Here is an 8,164-nt window from a genome sequence, read left to right on the forward strand (position 1 = left end):
ATTTCTTTTTGATGACCATAAACTCATCCTCATCAAACTCATCTTGCTTGGAGAGAAGGTTTTTCTTATTGAACCCTTTCTTTTTGTATGTCATTCTTTTAGAATTTCTTTCATCATCACTGTCATGTTTATGAGGACATTTTGTTGCATAATGACCTATTTTACCACACTTAAAACAGATAAGAGGATACTTGCCTTTAAGCTTAGATCCTCTCTTCAGCTTTCGTACATATTGAGCCAATTCGGATTCCACATCTGACTCATCACTACAGTCATTCCTTTCTTTCCCTTTCTTTGACTTTGAGGCCTTGAATGCTGCATCTTTGGAGCTAGGTCCACCTTTCCTCATTTCATAGGAAGTGAGAATTCCATGGAGTTCATCCATTTTGAGGGTGTCAAGATCCTTTGATGAATCTTCTATAGCACTTATTTTGGAGTCAAATCTGTCTGGAAGGGACCTTAATACCTTTTGTACAATAGTACTTTCTTCAACCTTTTCGTCCAATCCTTTCAGGGAATTTACCACTTCAGCTACTCGAAGGAGGTATGCTGCAATATCTTCTTCCTCTTCCATCTTCAAACTTTCAAATTGTCTTCTGTGAGTTTGAAGCTTTGCCTTTTTGACTTTTGAGTCTCCATCGTACAAACTAACTAGCTTCTCCCACATTTCTTTGGCAGAGTTACAGTGCATGATTTTTGTAAACTCGGAATCAGTGATTCCACTAGTGATGGAGTTCATGGCCTTTGCATTTGCAATGTAGGCTTTCCTCTCGTCTTGGTCTGTTGGAAGAGTGGAAGTCGCTCGGTATTCAGTTTGACAAAAATGCCAGACTTCAAGTCCAAGGGACATTAAATAGTAAGTCATTCTTTTCTTCCAAAAACCAAAGTTAGTGCCATCGAACAGAGGAGGTTTTCCTAATGCTTCATGATTTCTCATCATGGTTGTTGATCCTTCTTCAAGCTGTTAGGCTAGAATGAAGAAGCCTGCTCTGATACCAATTGTTGGAAATACTGAGAAGGGGGTGAATCAGTATTTCTTTTTCTCACTATTGTTTTACTAGTTAAATCATATATGTTCAGAACACAAAATGAACAGCAGGAATAAATTCTTTTATTAATATAACTGTGCAGTAAAATAAATACAATAAATAGAATGTCACAATTGGTTTCCAAGCTCCAACTTGGACTTTGGTGAGGCTCCAACCTCCTGAGCACCAACTCTATTTTGCCAAGACACCAATCTTGGATTTAGGAGCACCAACTCCCAAGGACTTCAATCCTTTTCAATTCTGAGGCTCCAACCTCTTTGGTATACACTGGTGTGCTGTTGCGCTCTTTTCAGCTTCCACTGCTTCTGCTGCCCCCTTTTCTTTTACTGCTTCCACTATCTCATGCTCAAGTTATGTCATCGACCAACAACACTGCAGTTCTCTATTTTTGCTGCTCTTGTATGCTCCATGCCCCTATCCATTTGTTTCCTCTTACATGCTGGCTCTTTGGCTTCCTCCTCACTTGATCGCTTTGACACTTCGGCTTCCATTCCTTTGCTTCTTCTGTCTATACACGTGTTCCAAAATCTGAGTAGAACAAACCCAAACTCCCCTTTCTTAAATAAAACTCAGCCCTTGACCTGTGGTTAATACCTTACAGGCTTTATCGGAGGCATTTAATCACCCAACGGAAGACACCACCCGAGCATTTTAATCAACCATCGGAAGCCACCAACCGAGCCTTTAATCAACCATCACCGAGCGCTTTAATCAACCATCACCGAGCGCTTTAATCGACCATCGGAAGCCACCTTTTATTCGGCGCTTTCTATCAATAATCAACCATCGGAAGCCACCACCCGAGCCATTAAACAACCATCACACAGGCTTTAATATATATCTTAATCCTGCGGCCATGTATCATATAATACACAGAAAACATTATAAACCCCCGCTCTAATTCAAATGCCGGACTTCAATTATTATGCACCCGCCTTTACAATTTCGGCGGGTCCGGATTTTGCAACCATAAAAAAACTCTTAAGGCCTGACCTCCGATGAGGAGCAGACCCGATGCTCTTTTAGACTCCCTTCTATACTGGTTTTGGGTCCGATGTATATCGGCACTCGCTGTAAACAATGGTCCCGATCCTCCGACGGAACGCGGACCCGACACCTTCTTATACTCCCGTCTCTATAGTGAATTCGGGTCCAAGATATCGGCAGGTTTGCTTCGGCAGATTTGTAACGCGATGGTTTAGCGAACCCGATCTCCCTTTAGGCTGCTCTCTAATATGATTTCGGCTCCGGATGATTTCGGCGATCGCTACCTCGAACAGTTCTGACATTCTGGATGCGATATATTATAGACTGTTTTTAATAAGCCCATCGGGTCCATGCCTCTATCGCAATCGGCAGATTATAGCGCCATCCCTTATGATTTGCGATCACTGCGGATGCGATATGATATTAAGCCACAGTCTATATTCCCGTTGGGTCCGTAGCCTTATCGCAATCGGCGATCAGGAGAGTGTCATGCCTTTGTGTGTTGTTGCGATGGGCGGATGCGATATAACATTCAACCATAACATAATTCTGCATCGGGTCCGCATTATTATCGCAATCGGAGGTTTCAGTGGTGGCACATAGCTGAACCGCCAATTAGCGATGTCTTCAATATATATATATATATATATATATATATATATGCCTTTATATATAAACTTCTCCGTCGATATTGTGTTTGTAATATGTGCCCGCCGATAGTTGTGAATGCATATATATAAGATTTTTAACCGTCGATAATGTTAAAGCATGCATACATGGGTTTTACAAGCCCGATAACATATCTATATGAGTTCTGCTCCTCTTGGCATATATATGGCATATATATATGTGGCTCCTCCTATAGCTCCTCTTTGCTCCAATGTGGCTCCTCTTGGCATATATATGGCATATATATATGTGGCTCGTCCTATAGCTCCTCTTTTCTCCAATGTGGCTCCTCTGGCTTGGTCTGCTCCTCTTGGCTCCATTTGCTCCTCTTGGATCCGATATGTTTTGTCTCCTCCTCTTAAATATTGCCATATTGACACCAATGACAATCTGTGTCCAACAAACTTTAATAAAATTTTATGCCCTTATGCTCTTAAGTGAAAAAACAGTGAGCTCAGCGAGCTTTCTTTCCTTTCTTCAATGACAACATCAATAGCATGGGTGTCGATATCAATAGAATTGAAACTTTTGCAGACAAAGCCAATAACAGCATTAGAGATCCAAGATATACAATTCAAAATCTGAACACAGATCAAAAAACCTTTGCTCAAAATTTCTTTCACGCTCCTGTAAATATAATCTTTGACACACATGCAACTTTTCGCAAGGTGGGTGCTTACACTGATGCAATCGTCACTTTGATCCCTCTTATTAAGCTTCACAACTAAGTTTTCTAAGTGGACGCGATAGTTATTCAACCCACTAAACGCTTTGACTGCTAACATGTTTTTCCCAATCCCTATCTCGACTATTTTGATCTCAACGCTTTGTGCAAGACACTTCAGACCTGAAATTTTTGGTGTTGCACCTCTGGTATAGTGAGTATTATAAAACTCACTCCTAGCTGAGCCCTCATATAGAATTTGAGTCTGGTTCTCCAGGAACAATTTAGTCTTTAGTTGGACGTTCACTTGGTTCAGATGTACCTCTGCATTTCGCACTACGTGCTTCCACATTATGTACCTCCGCACTTCGTGCTTCCACATTTTTGCGGAATTGGTATAGTTATTTCCCGGTAACAAATAAATCTTATGTTATCCAGTTGTATTTAGTCGCGGCTGTATATGCCCATTTTTCGATTTCGGCCCTGGAAAAATTGAATGGTGGGCATATACAGCGTCGGCTCAATTACAGCACAATAGCATAAGATTTATTTGTTGCCGTTATTTCCCTCTATTGCATGGGAAGTTGTATTATTCATGGGACATTGTTGATTGATATGTTGAGGTTGGCCAGATCGACAGCGTTGGTTATTTACATGCGGCTATCATGTCAATATCAGTCACATCATTCTTTGCAAGTTAAATTTATACCCTGAAGTCTTGAGATATAGTGTTTGTTGAAACCCACCGGAAGCATTATGTTATCAAAATAGAAAATAGGTGTTTAGGACAAGACTCACCAATTGCAATGCGTGGGTGCTTCAATGGGAACCAAACAGCTAACACTCTAAATTTCATATATGTCTCATCCTCCATTAAATTCCTATATATGTCTCATTCTCCATTAAATTTATATTCTAATTGTAATTGTGATTGGATGTTTAGTACTTGCACGTATAAACATTAGAATGTTCACTAGAAATATTACGGAGGCACCAAACACTTGAGTAGTCAAGAGGTGTAGATGTTGCACTATTGTCCATAAGTGGGTTGTGTACCAACCACTTATCCCTATAAACCTTGGTGTAGCACTAACCTTGCATGCCATCTAGGTATTTCAATGCACTCATGTCATTTTAAAGTCAATGGTGCATGTTAAGAGGGTAGTGGGGGTTTTACATCCGTGTTCATCCCATTTGGGGGTTGATAGTCCTCCTTAGTGAGCAATGAACATTGCACCATTACAAAATCAATGTTGTTATTTGACCGTCTCCAATCCAAATCATTATGTTAATGAAATCCCTTTATCAGCTAACTTTTCCATATTTTTTTGCCAATACATCGAACATGATAGGGTATTAAAATAGAATTTCAAGGGAGAAGAGCTTGGATTCACTCAATTCCACTTTCTAATCCATAGCTAATAGAGATATTACTAATTGTTGAGCCAAAATTATCTTTTTAAAGCATGTGAATGATTAATTAAGAGTCCCCTTCTATAGCAAGGCAAGATAATCCTTCCTTAGATTTTAATCAAAGACCATACTCCAAAGTTGTAAGCTTTGTTGCATTGTTGTCTTAATTGCCTAAATATCCTACATAAATCCAAATGATCTCTCCTAGGTGATTAGAAAGACTCTTCCATAACTTGTGTAACCAAGATTTCCTTTGGAGGTCCCATCGAATTTTAGCTTAATGAATCCTCAGATGGAGGATCCCATTGATATAGGGAATCAGGGTTCAATTTCTTAGAGCATGTTAATGTCAAATTTCCACTAGGATTGATATTAAAGCTATGTAATATGGCCTCTTCTAACCTAGGCCTTACCAATCTTGTTTCAACCAAGGGAAAATCAAAACCATTTATTTTATGTATTTCTTAACTCAATCGTAGATATTAGCTTCCTACATGACAATTTTAGAAAAATTCTTCTATTTCTCTCTTTCTAGAGTTCCCAAAGAAAATATCTACGAAGGATTTTCCACACTCTATTTATAATAGGATTATTGTAAGTGTTAGATATAATCCAATTTTCTATAGTTTAAAATAGATTATTCTGATTAGGATCCATCCATTTAAAGATCATTGATCCCTTAACCTAGATAATATTAGAGAATGGACATTGGTTTAAAATATGCTCAACAATTTCCTCAGCTTGTTTATAGAGGTGACAATAATAAGGTCCATGGAATCCTCTTCAAATTAGTTTATCCCAAGTAATAGTTTTGCCTTGACTTGAAATCCATAGAAAGAAGACTTTGGGTCGTAACTCTTTTCTCCAAATTTTATGTCAACTTTCATTCTAGTCTAGATGCACATGCCTATAAGCCAATTTGTAAGATTCATTAGGGTTGAAATCCCCATTAGAAGGTATCCCAAGCTCAATTTATCATTCCCTTCATTAAATTCTATTTTTCATTTCGACAAATCCCTCCAAAAGTTATCGTCATCAAAATTTTATGGAATATGAGGCCAAGGATCCCATGGAAATCATATGCACCAAATATTTTCTAGGGTGAGTGGGCCCAATAGTGAAAAAACATATGTTTTTTATTATTTTCCACTATTACTTTAATTTCATGTAGCCTATATTGTTTCTCCAGATAGGAAGTTGCTTTTAGGAATCTTCCCGGAAAAGTGTAGTTTATTTATTTTAGATTTCCTATAGATTGTGTTATTGAATAAGATGTATATTTTTCCATGCCACATTCTAGATTAAAGATCCTGAGATCGTGCCTTCTAGTCTAATTATATTTTTCTCACAATTATTCATACTATATTTTCTTCACCATATTTTTTCCTAGAGCATTTGACCAATATGGTGTCAACACCACCAAGTCTTTGACCCTAGAGAAGCACTTAATGTTTCTAGATCTTTCAAGCCCAAACCCCCCCATGAGCTTCAAAATATATATCTTGTCCCAAGCTACAAGTATTCATTTTCTTTCTTTTAATGTGATCCCCATAGGAAGGTTCATTGCAAACTTCAAATAGCCTTGAGAATATATTTGGGAGCTTCCATAGCACAAAAATGTAGAGAAGCGTGGCCTAAAGGATTGATTTCAAGAGGACCAAGAAACATGTAGGGTTAAGAGAGTGGAAGGTATAGTTGCCTAGGTTTGATTATATTTGTTGGAGATACTCCTAATATGCTCCACATAAAGTGTTGGAAATGAAGGGAGCCTCTTTAAAAACTTAAAATTTTAGAAATATTGACCTGAACAATAGGAGGAGTGTTAAAGAAAAATATTTGATACAACTTGATTGATATAAGAGCTTAAAGCCTCCATAAATTCCAACAAAATTTTCTTAATAGCCTTGTCTTTTTCAATAGAGGGAACACCCATTAATATTGTATCATCCACAAACTATTGATGAGTTACTATCAAGTCTTTTCCAAAGAGTTTCATACCTCTAATTTGAGATGCTTCTAACACTATCTTAAGGGAATCGATAATTCTTAACATTAAAATGATCGAAAAAGAGAGTACATGTGCCTTATTCCTCTTGAGGAAGAGAAAGAAGCCAAAGTTGAGCCATTGATGATGATAGAGAAGAGGGTTGAGGAGGTGAGAGAGAGTATAAAGCATACATTTATGAAAGAAACCAAAATCCAAAAGGACATTTTGAATATGCTCCCAATTTAATTTTCCAAAGGCTTTGGACATATTTAGTTTGAATAGCATACCCTATTTATTGGAGGTTTTCAAAAAGTGACTTACTTCACAGGGTGCTAAAATTATGTCATTCAATATTATCCTTTCTTCCACATAGCCTGTTTTCTTCAGTGATATAAGGCTAGGAAGGAGTGGTTTTAATCTATTGGCAATGAATTTCATTATAATTTTGTATTTTACATTACAACAAGAGATGGGCCTAAACTTACTAGGATCCTTTGCTTTGCCTTCATGTGGCACTAGATAAAAAAAATGTGGCATTTAGGGTTGGGAGAACAGTATTTGGTCTACGTGAGTCCTCTATAAGACCCCATACATATTGTTGAATGATAAGCCAACAAGATTGGAAAAAATATGTAGTGAACCCATCCAATACAAGATATTTCCCTTTTGCCATGTCCATTACAACTTGCTCTACCTAATCTTTTGTGATTTCCTTGAGTAAGGCATCATTTTTATCCTAAGAAACTAGGTGCGGTATGTGCCTTGTTAAAAGCAGTTAGAAATAGTATATCAATTCATTCTTGGTCATTGTACCCTTAATTTTTTTCCATAATATTTCGTCTTATTTATGTTGAATTTCCAACTGGGAGATAATTGATGTTTCCTCTTAGACAAGGGCCTCTATACATCCTTCAAAGATTATTCCTTGTTGAATAAAGGCCGTACAATCCTCAATATACCTTTGGTATTTAAATATGACCCTAATTTCCTCTTTCTTCAATTTTTTAGGTCTGATTTGAGATATTTAAACACTATCTGAAACAATATATTAGTGGCCAACACCTAGTTGAAGCATCATGTCACCATTTTGCTATATTGTCCTAAAAAGATAGATGGTTTATCCAAAATGATTTAGAATGAAAGGGCCTACTTTTAGGACTCCCTTGCATATCAACTTCAAGGAAAATTGGCCAATGATCAAACACTACAGAGGGTAAGATAGAGGTATTTTGGTTTACACATGAGATAATCAAAGATTATGAAATGAGAAAGAAATCTAATCATTAAGATAATTGATTTTCTCCACCTCTTCTATTATTCCACATGAAAACCCAGTTATTTGTTTCCATGTCAACCAATTGAAGTCACTCAATAGTTTCCCCAAATTTATTAGAG

Source organism: Pinus tabuliformis, chromosome 1_1, assembly GCF_031772625.1.
Source record: "Pinus tabuliformis cultivar Carrire ecotype Pingquan chromosome 1_1, CPIR1, whole genome shotgun sequence".
Taxonomy (NCBI): domain Eukaryota; kingdom Viridiplantae; phylum Streptophyta; class Pinopsida; order Pinales; family Pinaceae; genus Pinus; species Pinus tabuliformis.